General features: G+C 42.6%; 1 pseudogene; it reads left to right on the top strand.

Annotated features, from left to right (window-relative positions):
• The first annotated feature begins 1,388 nt into the window (after positions 1 to 1,388).
• Positions 1,389 to 1,502, top strand: LOC136650019 (5S ribosomal RNA; annotated as a pseudogene).
• Positions 1,503 to 14,293: the final 12,791 nt, after the last annotated feature.

Here is a 14,293-nt window from a genome sequence, read left to right as displayed (position 1 = left end):
AAAGGTCTTCAAACCCACTGAAAAGCAGTGGGAGAACACTTACCTTTCAAAAGAATAAGCAGAACTTCCTTCCATGTAAACATGCATAGGAGTGCTCCCTAAATTTAAAAACAACCATCCTATGCATGTTTACATGGACGTACATTTTACCTATTCTCATGAGATGCAATTCAAAATAAGTATGCATATGATTGTTCTGTATAGGGGTGGTACTATGGACTCTTACTAGGAGTAAGTCACACTGGCTTTAATGAAACTCCCAGATAAGCTTGCACAGCATTTTAGCCACCATAGCCCATAATCCAAACATGGGAAAGATTTGTAGTTTGTGTTTGGCCTCCAGTTAGATTCTAAACATGAAAGTAGAAGTTGTCAAGTGATAAGTGATATCCAAAATAAGGAAAGATTTCAATTAGATGACATTTTGTTGTGTAGAGCACTATACTAATCAAATAAATCCTACAAATTCAAATGAATCTCATTTGCTGTTGCCATTGACTGAATGCTGAGCATGAGGAGGTCAAAGCAGTTAGGGACCCATGACTGAACTGGGAAGAAACACTATACACACGTTTCCTAACCCCTTTGGCTTTTCCTTTATCCTCCTTCAATGCTGCCTGGTTAGCTTGCACTGTTCACATTGACCCATGTCCATAATGTGACTCTAATGGATGTTCACATCTGACCGTTTTATTATTTTGATCCATAATTTCTATTTCACATCACGCAGCACTGCTCTCCAAGCAGCTCATTTGAAAGCTATTACTGTACTCTGTAGAATATAAAGCCCACCTGGTCTATTTACACCACCAAGGTTGGCAGTTGTCCATAAATGGAGTGCCTAGTGTGTCCTAATGCTTAATTATACTTTCATGCATAATTATGTGGCTCCAGTGGCATGCAGATAAACCTTTTCCCCCTCAGGAACATAGTTTGGGTAACTTTCCCCCACCCCCACTTTCAGCAGGTGTTTCTTTCTAGTTTGTTGTTTGGCTCGAGCTGATGGCAAAGAAGCCTCAGTTTTTTCAGGCCATTATAGAAAAAGCCAAATTTTGGCTCATTAGAGCAACTTCCCATAGCTGGCTGCCTTGGTAAAAGCATTGTCTTTGAATAATTCCATGACCAGTCACGCCTTGCTTCAGCAAATGTCAGCAAATTCAACATATTAAATAAGGCCTCATTCTGGAAGCCTCCTGAGATTGAGGTAAATAATACCATTAAGAGTCCAATCCTATGCATGTTTTCTCAGAAAATAAGTCCCATTATTGCCAATGAGGCTTACTTCCAGGTAAGTATGGATAGATTGCAGCCTAAGGATCACAAAAAAGGCAGCTTCAAACTTAGCTTCTGTCACCAACTTCGTTGCAAATTCATCCAGGACTCTTTGAGGCAACTGTTACCCTGCACATGCCCGATCTCGTCTGATCTCGGAAGCTAAGTAGCGTCAGGCCTGGTTAGTACTTGGATGGGAGACCGCTTGGGAATACCAGGTGCTGTAGGCTTATACCATAGTCTTTCGAGACTGAAGGTTGCCAACCATGTACTTTGAGACAAAGACCACCAGAGCAACCAAGAAGTTCCCTGCCACACCCTCCTCACACAACAATAGATAGAGGACCACTGTGAAAGAGACTGAGCCCAAACACACCTCCCACTGGTCTAAGTAAAATAAACTAATAGACCAACTAATCAGCAGCCCAGATGTCCCCAGAGCGCTCTTCCCAATCCAGAGACGAGACCAAAAAGTTTTATGAACAAGGAAAAGTTTATTAAATAGTCAAATTTCATACAACCAAAAAGCTTTGCTCAAATAAGGTGAGTTTTAACAGGGAAAATTTACACCCATAACTTAAAACATTTAATCCTGACCTACCTTCCTCTAGACCAGGCTCCTGTCCTAAGTCCAGATAGTTAACCTCAGCAAGCAGAGGACACCCAACTAACTTACAGAACCCATACTTACAGCAAACTCAGGCTAAAGGAATGTAACCTAGCTGCCCCTTATCCCCCTTATAAACCAAGTTCCCTTAAAGGAAAAAGGATCGTTCTTTCTTTCTAACCCTCTGATCATCACTTCTCCTGACAACCATCTCTAATTGTGGATAGACCATCAAAAAAAAAAAAAATAGTCCTTGATGAGCTCACCCACAATACCCTCCATATTTCATTCATACAAAGCTAGGTCATAGACCCTGTACATTCTTCTGTTGCTGTCCACAAGTGTGCTGGCCTCTGATTGGTGCTACTGTTGCTGATTCTGTATGTATCTAAGGGCCCAATCCTATCCAACTTTCCAGCTCTGAGGTAGCCACCATGCAGCCCCATGGTAAGGGAACACATGTTCCCATACCTTGAGAAGGCCCCTTGAGAAGGCCCCTCCACCACAGGATGCAGTGCACAACCCACTGGGACAACTGCACCAGCACTGGAAAATTGGATAGGATTGGGCCCTTACTTGGCAACTCACATATTAACTGTCTCCACAATGCAGCACAACGCAGCCCTTGAGGGGACCTCTGTGACTGCCCCTCCACCACAGGATGCAGCACACACCTAGTTGGCAAGGTTGCATCAGCACTGGAAAGTTGGATAGGACTGAGCCCTCATTTTTGATTCTGGAGTACAGTAACAAGGAGAACAACACTTGGGACTGGATCTCGAATATCCCAGATTCACTTCTGCTATGGTTTCAGCTTCACATCTCTCTCAGCTTCTCATCCTCTTCACATCTCCATGAATAAACTGGGGAAAGCAGTAACTTCCCTCCTAGGAGGTATTGTAAGGACAAACACAGTGGCTTCAATCCAGAGGAAGTTAATCTCCGATTAATTGATTATGATCAATGACAGTTAAATTTGCTACACCTAGCTCTCCCCCAATTTGAAGGGACTTCAGCATGATTAACTTTCTCTGATGATAAAGGCAATTTGAAAATGAAGAGCAGCTATAGAAATGATCAATAGGTGAATTATGCCTATCAGCTCAGTGATTGAGTGACATGTGTTTCTGCCAGAATGAAAAGCATTTTGCCCCCCCCCCCCCAACCTGGCTCTTTCTAGGTAGGGTAAGCAGAACAGGGGAATTAACTGTTAACAAATATATACAGTATGTATTTGGCTTGCTCTGGTCCATTGGCCTCCGTTTGTCTTCCCTGCCTGTTCCTACTCTGGCAGCAGATTTTGAGCAAATGTAATTACACAAGGAGGCCAGGCTTGCCCATGTGGAGAATGATACAAAGAAGAAATGAATTAAGTTAACATGATGATTTTCATTCATGATGTGTTCATTCAGGGGCTAAATATCATAACTATTAAGATTTATTTGCCCTCTTACTGAGGCTATCAATGGATGATTTCTTCTTTAACGCCATTGTCTGTCTACCCAAAAGCTCCTTAGCATATAGGACTTGTTTATCTATATATCACCTTGCACCTTGCCATGCAGTAAATATTTATAAGAACGATCCCAGGCTCCTTCTCTTCCCTTTGTTTGCAGATCATTCTTGGGACAGAGATCCTATAATCTATATCTCCTCTGGTAGCTTTTCCACCATTGCCTGCATAATTGAAAAGTCAATAACATACAATTTAGAAACCCATTTCACTTAATCTACTCGGGGTTTGTGCTGGCAGATTGTGAATGTCACACTAATGGTGAGAAAAGGATTTTTCATCCTTGTGAACTCCACACCAAGCAACGTACTCCAAGCTTCTGGGATCCCATATGTGGCATTTTGCAGGGCTTGAAACATCTCCCTTGTGCACCACCAGCCTCGCTAACTTCTTTCAAGCTGCTTTTAGAGCTAAACACCAAAGTAACTGTTAGCAGTCACTACAGCTTCTCTGACACATAGAAGTACCATGATTAATGGTGCTGACATACATCCAGTGTTAAGGGAGGAGTTTTCCTATACACAACCAATAAGGCTTAAATTACCTGTGGTGTTGCAGTGCTGGTGACAGTGATATAACAACTATACTGGAAAGAGGCTTATTACCATTTGTAAAAGCAGAACAGAATCCCCCTGCAATGATTTCACAATCAAGCGGGCACCATTTATGCCTCATGCAGGTAATATGGGGTTACATGAATAAATCCCTTTTCAGAGCAAGACATACTGTAGTGAACTGGAAAACAGTTATTCCAGGCAGGTTGCATACGTAACGTTGTCCAGCCATTTGAAGACTCAGGTCTAACTCTAGAGTTTGAAGGAAACCTTAGACAAATCACAGTACTACCCTTGTGAAGTCAATGGAATTGTCCCAACTGACTTAGGGTCCAATCCTAAACCGGCCCAGGGCCAGCACTGAGTCCCAGCACTGAGTCCCAGCACTGGCACTGGGTGTTGTAAACATGCCATATAGTACATTTATGGCACCCTCAGAGTAGGGAGTGCCATTCAGGCGCTGGGCCCAGCGTCAGCAGAAGGAGGACGCACCACCGCTGGGGGTGAGTGCAACCGCCGGGGGCGAGTGCAAGCGCTGGGCAGTGGTGCAGCCTCTGAGGGGCAGGGCGGGCAGAACAAGAGCAGGAGAGGGCAGGGTGTGGGACCAGGAGAGCTTTACTCCACCATATTCTGAACTCCATGTTGGGCCGGAAGGCCGGACACAGGGTCTCTCAAGTCCACACCATCAACATAGCAGGCGCAGACTTGAGAAGCCCCATTGTGAGGCTTGGGACTTTCCCCAGGGGAGGGGGAAAGAGACCTCTGGCTGCTTCCTGGCTCCCATTGGATACAGTGGTAGTCACTTTGGTGCCACTGCTCCAGCAGGTGCCAGGAAGCTCAAGAGTGGACTATTAAAACTACTGCAGCTAAACGGGTTACTCACGTGCCTTTACACAGCCAGAAGAAGCTTGCAGGGAGGGTCAAGGTGAGTGGAGGAGCATCATTATTGCTTCATAAGAACATAAGAACAGCCCCACTGGATCAGGCCATAGGCCCATCTAGTCCAGCTTCCTGTATCTCACAGCGGCCCACCAAATGCCCCAGGGTTCAGGTCATGAACCCTTTTGAAATAGGGCAAGCCTGGTTAATTCTCTCCTGTGACTGAAGTCAACTATGGCTTCAAGAAATCCATAGTCATCCCACAGACTTGAATGCAGAAGACATCAGAACAAGCAGCTTGAAATCTATGCCATCTGTCAGTGGTTCACTAACTTACTGGGGTCACGGCACCCTGTCACAGTGGTTCCAGCAGCCAGCACTTCCCCAGAACTGCATTTTACATGAGTTGCGTGAGAAGCATGCAAGAATCAGGCAAGATCTCAGGCCAGCCAAGATGGCAGTGCCGGGCAGAGCCGGAAGAAGAGGCCACTGGGGACATCCCGTGCCATCCCTGTGAGTTTGCCACAGTAGCCAAGGGTTCCATGGCACACAGTTTTGGGAACTGCTGCTCTTTGACTTCATGGGTTTTGTTCATTGATAAGACAATTTCTTCATGGAGTGTTTTCTATGCCTGCACATGCATTATTCAATATGTATTTGACCACTTCACAATTTCCTGGACATATCTCAGGTCAGCACTAAGGGAAGCATTAATGCATATGGTTTCTGCTTCTTTAGTCTCAAAAGCCCCAGACACTTATATTTTATAGCCCAATTAATTATTTTAGTTTAGAGCAACTGCAATATTGTCCAAGATGTTCCCCCAGAAGAAAAGGACAAATATAATTCCCAATTACGCAAGACAGTAGAACCCCTCTGTCTATTTTTCATTATGACGCTTTTAATACGAATGCTAGATTTTCATTAGCTAAAAGCTTATTTATCTTTAATGAGCTGTTAAAGACAAAGGGCAACACTCTGTCTTGACTTACACCAGAGTTATTGCATTACCCAAGTGCTGTTATTATCAGGTGTTCTCTGAGACATGTGTAACATGTGCACATGGCTGGGGAGTTTTGATGACTGCTGCAAATACATGTGCAGGGACTTTTATCAATTGGTTAATGGAGCTTGATATTTGATCATGATAAGAGAGCTAAAGATGCAACAAAGAAAAGTTTTAATGGGGAGATGAGTGTACAGTAAAGGCAGGGGAAGTTAAGTAGAATGCAGTACTCACACACCCATTTAACTCCAGGGGCAGACCTAGTGTTTGTGTTTGGGGGAGGGCATGAGCACAACTTAAGCCATTTCTGTCCAATGTTGCATATATGCAAATGTGTACACCTGTGGGCCAGGCAAATATGGGTTAACTCCAGAGTCCAGTCAACCAGGCAGGTAAACCTGAGCTCCCAGATGAACTATGACCTCCGTGGCTGAGGCTTGCTGGGTGGGTAGGTTTAGGCTTCCGCCCAGAGTTTGAGCCCAAATCTACTGGCTTCCATGTCCAAGGTTTGCTGAGTGGGTAGACCTGGGCTTCCACATGGACTTGGAGCCCAGATCTACTCCCAGGTAGATCTGGGCTTGGCTAGCTGTGCTTGGGCAGCTCCCCATCACAGTGGGTGCCCTTCCTGCTGGAGCAACAGTTTTGTGGGGCCACACACCCATGCCCCCCGCCCCCAGATCTGCCCCTGTTTAACTCACTCGCCATTTAGGTTAGCTAAAACTTAAACAGTATCAATTGTTAGGGAGAACAAGGGATCTTAGACCAGCATCAGCAAAAACCACATTGGTTCACTAATGCTGGAAAGAACTCTGTGCTACTGCTCCCACACTGCAGATCAAGGGGTTAAATGAGAGAAAGTAACTTGCCTGAAGGCCTCAGAGTGAATTTATGGTAAAAGTGAGATTTGACCTGGGGACTTCATCACTCGGAGCTGCAGTCACAATACTAGACCAGCACATTAAACCAACTAAAGATTAGACTTCATTATATGTTGCAATATGCAGGTAATAACGCAGAAGAATGTAATTCTTGGAATATACATCCTACCAAGGTCAACAAACTCATAGCATCAATTTTTTTTTTAGCCCTGTTAATGTTATTTAAAATTGTACCTGTAATGATAATTACTGTATTCTTCCTCTCTCTAGGCCTACTGCCATGAGTGATAAAGTAAATGAGACTATTTTGGGGATCGAATCAGGCCCTGAAGTGCAAGTGTGTGTCATGATCATGCAAGGTCACACACAACATTTATATTTTCTTTATAAAAAATTGTTTCAGTAACTTTCTCTGAACTGTAATTATCTTTTCCTTTTCAACCTTTTATCAGACAGAAATGCACATGGCTGAAAGGCAAGGAAAATCAAAGGCTTGGGATTGAGAGCAAAGAGAATAAAGGCAGGCAGGCGAGTTTATCCTCGCGCTCCCCAGTCCTGACTCACACAGTAACAATTAATAATGATAATAAAATGTATCCACACAGGGCCTGTCAAACAACTCCACAGGGGATTTAGGCTATCAGTTCTTGTTGAGAGCGGCATTAAACACTCCCCTTTTCCATCAGTGACTTAACAATTAAAGCCACACAAGGTGTCTAGAACAAATGAACAAAGCAAGCTGGTAAGTTGCCATCTATGGACCAGCAGAAAGTAGTGGCAGAACATTCAGGGGTGAACCTATATAGGCAATCAAAAACCTTCACTTTAAGACAATCTTATAAATTTTCAGTTGCTCCAAGAAGCAAGGAAACTGATTTTCAAAAAGGAAACAAAAAGGCACATCTCAGGAAGCATGAACTGTTGAAAGTCATTGACTCCCCATAGTTTCAACCTAGAAGATTCAACTTTCATTTCCCCTTCCAGTTGGAAAATGGTGGAAAATACCCAGGGAGAAAAAAATCCCTTTGGCTTCAGTTTTGAAACTGTGATAACTTGTCCAGTTTTGATCCAATTTCTCTGAATGTTAGGTAGCCTGTATCCACCATGCAAGGTATCTTCCACCCCAAATGTCATGCAGATGGGGCAAAATATTTCACTTTTATAAGCAACAGAACATTTGTAGTTTCATCAGCTAATTTCTCATGTCTTTGTTATAGAGTTTTTAGAACACATGATTTTATGGTTGGTTAATCTCCCAGTGGGCACAGCCTTTACCCATCTGTATCCTTTCTGTGATTTCTGAGAGAGCCTAGAAATTGGTGGGCTCAGTGTACATGCACACTAACAGAAATCTTACTGTTAAAAGAAAATCATGCATCTGCATCTTTAAATAAAGATGGAAAAGAATGATCTTAAAAAAATGACTACCTACACTTCTCACACCCCCCCCCCCCCGCCAATTGGGCAGTTTCAAAAATAAACTCATAAGGCTTGTAGTTTGGCACTACGTATTACTATAACATGGTCTATAGCAGGGATGTGCTAGAGTCATAGTGCTGAATCTCAAGTCGAGTCCCCAGGTCTCTGCCCCTTTGACTCGAGTTGCCCACGAGTCATAACAGGCAGCCAGTATTATAGCTAAGGGGGTGCAGGGGGTAGCAACTGCAATGGGCAACAAGCTTTAGGGGCAACAATCTGAACTTGACACTAGTGGCCAAAATTGTGAAAACCTTGGTATTTACAAATAATACCATCATGTTATATATCATTGGAAACATAATTTAATGCTGAATGAAATGAAACAAACCACATTGGAATATCTGTATTATATCAAAAGGTATGGCCAGTTAACCAGAAAACTTTTTATTTATTTACTTAATAAATCAAATTTTATTTTGTCATAGGGGAGCTACAAAATCTTTGACCCCAGGAAGCAGATGCCTTTGCTACGCCACTGCAGGTGGCTGTTGCAACTCATCCAGAGCTGTTTTTTGAGTCATTTTGACTCGAATCTGAGTCATTTCAAGAAGCAAGTTGAGTTGAAGAAGCAGCAGGGAGTAAAAAACCACACAAGCTCACACAAAAGTGAGTCTTGGCACAAGTCTATTTGAGTCTTTTCATTTTTAGGGTAAACCCCCCCCCCAAGTCCTGAGTCAGTGCCCAAGTTTTTGACATGCGTGATTTGAGTTTGTACTAGTCATGAAAAATGTGTGTTTTTGCGACTCAAGTCTGAGTCGTCCAAACTGCAGCCCCCACCTGCCCTGTGGTGGAGAGGCAGTCACAAAGACCTCCTCAAGTTATGGGAACATCCTTTGGGGCTGCATTGCAGTTGCACCAGAGCTGGAAAGTTGGATAGGATTGGGCCGTCACTCTACAAAAGTGAACGTGAGACTTGAACCTCTGGAACTTGGGGATCTCAGAGTTCACAAGGGTTGGTGAATTAGCCTGTAGGTCCTCAGCTTCCCATTAGCTAAGGGATGGGCATTTCCGATAAGATAAGATTATAGCCTAGGTTTTAATGAACACAGTGGGCTTACTGAGTAAATACACCTCTACCCATTGCATACAGTGGGCTTGCCCCCGGAAAAGGGTGTATAGGATTGCAGCCTAATTATGTAATAAATCCAGAATTTTGCTGTCAAAATATTTAAATCTTATAAAAAAAGCTCATTTCATTTCTCTTACAAATCCTAGGCATTCCCATATTTTATATCTCCCCCTCCCGTACGATATTTTTCCTTGGAGAAATCAGGACTAATTCTCTAGGGAGTTTCTAATATCTTCAGGTTCATGCCGTTACAATCTGTTCCTAAAAACCTACCTAATCTCTATTTCTCAGAGTCATTTTTCCCCATTTATTTTACCGCTAGTCTTTCAGCCTGGCAGAAAAGTAAGCATCACGGTTGACAAAGCTTTCAAAGTCACTTTGTAAAGTCAATCCACCTATTCCCAACAGAATTCTTATGACATATTTACTTAAAAAAAATTAGGAAAAGCCAGAGCCATATTATTGATAAGCCAGTGATTTATATGAGGAAGACTCAAGTATCCAGCTTTAATTTATCTCAGGCTAGCACCCTACACACTATATTCAATAATATGTCCTTTGACAAATGCATATAGACACTGGATCCCAGAAGTGGCTTTGACGAATGCTTCCATTCTTCCATTAACCTGGGAGTGTTAAGAAGTATTTCCACATGAAAGTGGATTTGTATGTTTGTGCTATGCGTTCTAATATTCTCGTATATAGCTTTTATCAAGCCAAGATACTGTATTGATTCACTTTGCTTCCCCTACGCACTCACTCGAACGCTTATTAGGAAAAACAAACCAGACAGAGATTCCATCTTTAGAGTTTCATTTGCTTGTAGAAATTCTACAAAGATGTGGATCTGGGCAATTGGGGAACAGTTTTGCCATTCATATTACAATTGCTTTTATCAGAGAATCACAGCAGAAAAGCTGCACGGTATAGAGAAGACTGCTATTTTATTATGGTTTATTCTTATAACTAAGATGAGCATTGGGAATAATCACTCCACACCAAAGGAGCACAACGGCACAATCCTTTAAGAGTCTTTTCCAATGTGGTTGAGCATTCTTTGCATCCTATATTAAGCTTTTCAAAATTTATTCTGCATGAATTAACCTGGCGGAGTCTTATCAAAATTACTGCATGTCAGACATATCGGTTTTCCCTAATCACATGACGGTTTGACAGTATGACGGTTTGAATGTGGGGGTGGAGGAGTGGATCTCTTTTTCATCACCTACGTAGCAAGAACCATCATGTGCCCATGCGCTAAAGGCAACTGTTCACTTGAGTATCTCCTTCCTGTGTTATTCAGGACCTGGACATGTACACTCAACTGCTGTTACTTCTTGGGGCTGTTATAAAGTGCTGTATTTTTAATAGCTTTGTTTGTACAGGTCTTGCCTTGCTATCCACTGGAGTTCCGTTCCAGAATCCCTAGTGTATAAAAAATATCATGAATACCAAATCAGTGGAAAAATAGCTTTAAAGAACCATTTTCAAGTGTCTTGCTCCTCTATTGTCACCCCAGAAGGCACTGATAGACACTACACTGTATTCAGCCACTAGATGGGGTGAATAATGAACTCTAACGGAATGAAATTATAATTATTTAACAGTGGTATCAGTGGTAAGTCAAACCAGTGGATACCAAATCAGTGGATATCAAGGTTCCACTGTGGATTTATTTCACTGATAATTCAGTACTTCATAACAGCTTTTCATATAGTCATGCAATGGTTTGTACCAAAATAGCTCCTGTTATAGGTCTATCAAACCACCAGACAATACTGACTTCCTATCTTCTTTCCATGTGCGTCTCTCATGCAATTCTGGTAATCTGAACCTCGCAGAGGCAGTGCATGGATGCGTGCTGCCTCTTGGAGACTCAGAAAAGCCTCCAGAAGTGAGGGGAGTGGAGCATCCTCTCACCTCTGGAGGCTTCACATTACGTGAAGCCCCACTTGACAGAGATGCTGGTCCACATCCCTGTCATTAAGCGGCACACAACTGTACTTTATTAGAAGGTGAAGTCCTCCCCCCCTCCCCGGATTTAGATTCCGTTGTGCTACTTACCTTCAGGAACAGAACTAGGACAGTGAGGATAGGGAGAGGATTCTAGGGTACAAAGATTACATATCAATCTCATTATCCTCATTAGGTAGCACATTTTCAAAAATTGGGAGAAGGTAAAGAATGTTTGGCTTCTTTGTGAAAGGCAGTAGATCTTCATGGTCTGCTGTAGCATATGACAATTTCCTTTTTACCTTTGCCATGGCTGGGTCTCCCAATACACATACAAGACAGCTGGAGGCAATTCTCCATTGAAGTCTGATTGTTTCTGGGATCCAGGAGAGTGCAAGGCAAGTTCTTCTGCAGGTCAGGGAGCAAATTATTTGCTCTCCTTTGATCCCCCCCCCCACTGGATAACTTTAATCATTGCCCAAGGCAAGGCAAGACTTGCCTGCCTGATACTTACATGCCCCCTTCTCTCCCTCCATAACCTTGCATAGATTGACCACAAAGAGTTTGGTCAACATAGTCTAAGTATGCCCATGAGGAGGGCTACAAGTATTCTGCACCAAAACAATCCAAATCGGTGGCAGGGAAGCAAAGTTTGCTATCAATGTACAAGTCAGATTGTACATTTGTAAACTTATCCCATTTTTTGCCCAGCCCACAGGTGTACACATTTGGTCCCTGTTGCATATATGCAGTGATGAGCAGAAATGGCTTAATATAGGTACTCTATTCCTGAGATTTATTTTATTTTTTTTACAAATTTGACAACCTTGAAAGATCAGTAATGAGAGAGGGATAGAGACATGAGAAGGATGAGCAGGATAATGTGTTGTGGCATGGTATTCTTTCCCTTCCTCTACTTACCTGTGTGGGGTGCACTGTCCTGTGTGTCTCCTGTTGGGGTGATAAGTGGTGGTGCCACTTGGCTATTTATGCATGGTGTGCTCCTACAATAAGAATTCTGAGAAGACACGCATTAAGTAGTATCTTGCCATACATGCTGTAAGCAGCAACAGGTTGCGACAAGTGCTCCCTTTGTGTAGCAAGTGTCCTTTCTCCAGAGTTCAATCATCAGCATATCTCTTTGTGTACCCAAAGCATGGATGACATGAGGCCAGCGAGTTATAGAAAGCTGCTTGCCCTGTCATTTGAGTTGATGGGGGGGGGGTGGTGGTCTCTAGTAAGTGTTAAGTACTGGAATTAGTGTGCTGTGATTGGCTACCAAGCTATTCCAGTGGTGGTTTGTTTTGTTTTGTTTTTTCCATCTCCATGGTTTCTTATGGTTTTTAAAATTCCAGCTCAGTCATCAACATAGTGTTTTGCTGATGTTTGGGCTGTGTCTATTGTCTGGAAAGGGTTTAGGATATAATGTATGGTCTACTCACCCCAGCCCCATCACTTCCAAGTCTCCAACCCATTTGAAGGTTTGAGGCTGGCATGGTGCTGGCATGGCACCAATGTCTGTGGGACATACATTCTCAGAACTGACAGGACATTTGTTGTTGTTCCAATTCTATGCTGCTCAGACTGGCATTTCTTAAGTATTTCCCTAGGTAGTGAAGAGTCCTTGCCAACTGGAGCACAAACAAAATTAGCTGCCCACCCCCATGTAGATCATTCCTACTCCATCCATAAAATGGAAGTACTTACTCAGACACATCATGTTGCAACTGTCTGTGTCATGTTTCCAGTACCTGCTAGGATGGGAGTGGAGACTCACACAGTCAAGAACTTTATAGCCTTTCATAGGACTGTCTTCATGCTATGCTTGAGTACTTACTAGAAACATCTGGGCTCTCACAGCTGGAAACAGGGACTTCTGATCATAAAACAGGATGCCTAATGATGTAGAATTAAAGTTGCACTACACCTCCATTATTAATCACTACCAATACATGGTCATTAGAAGTCCATCACATTTCTCAAAGGAGTGAGGAACCTCATCACACCGGCAATGAAAATTTTAGCTATGATAAATACTGTTCTCCGTTTAAAAGATAATGCAGAAATCTATAGTTCTGGGAGAATGTAATAGCCCTGTACTAAAGTGCAACCGAGAAGGAAGGCATCTGGACTCTGCATAATTACCATGCATTTATTGCATGGTAACCTGGTAGTATGGAAAAGGCCCCAAATTTTCCCCAAAGCAGTACATAGCAATGAGCCCAGCCAACTTGTGTTCCAGGAACATTTTCAGTTTTCAATTATGACTTGGCGACATCGCTAAATTTTCAGAATAGTCAGAATATGTCTCCACTGAGATGATGTCACTGTATCAAAAGGAAATGAGACTATTTAAATGCAAGACTGTAGAGGCGCTGGTAGAATGTGAAAATGAAACCAAGTCCATGCATCTCCACAGGGAGCATGTTATGGTGTGCAAGAGAAATAAAACAATGTAAATGCATGTTAGACTGGACTTAAAACAGCTCAGCACGGCTGGTGTCTGTGGCTGAATTTGGGCAAGACATAATGCACATCCTTCATGGACTGCGTTTATTTCTGCAAAACAGCTATTAAGTAAAATTAACATGCAAGAAATGCAGTCTAACTGATCATTTAAAATTCCACATGCGATCTGAAAGGCAATGATGTTCCATGCTAGCATAAGGTACTACAGGCTTTTTTTATTTTACTTATTCCACTCATTTCTTTGATGCCTTCAGTTGAGTTATCAAAAGTAGCTTACAGAAGAAGTAAACAAGACATATTGAGTTGAATCCACAGAAAGTCATGATTAAATTTCACTGAAATTAATAGACTTCAAATTAGTCATGACTTGCTTGTCTCATTGCTGTCAGTGTTGCTTAGTCACTACTAACGTTCCTTGGATACAGCTCAAAGAACAGGGATGTCAAACTTGTTTCATACAGAGGGCCAAAGTTAGCATTCATGGTGCCTGCTGAGGGCCTGAAGTGACGTAATTTAGCAGATGATGGCCAGAAATAAGCACTTTGTTCTCATGTAGAAACTCATTAGCTGCAAATGACAGAAGAGAAAATGTGCAAAGCTTGTTCATGTTTTCA

Source organism: Tiliqua scincoides, chromosome 4 (genome assembly GCF_035046505.1).
Source record: "Tiliqua scincoides isolate rTilSci1 chromosome 4, rTilSci1.hap2, whole genome shotgun sequence".
NCBI classification, from domain to species: Eukaryota; Metazoa; Chordata; class Lepidosauria; order Squamata; family Scincidae; genus Tiliqua; species Tiliqua scincoides.
Note: the sequence above shows the minus strand (reverse complement) of the source record. Positions and strands in the feature narration are given on the sequence as shown.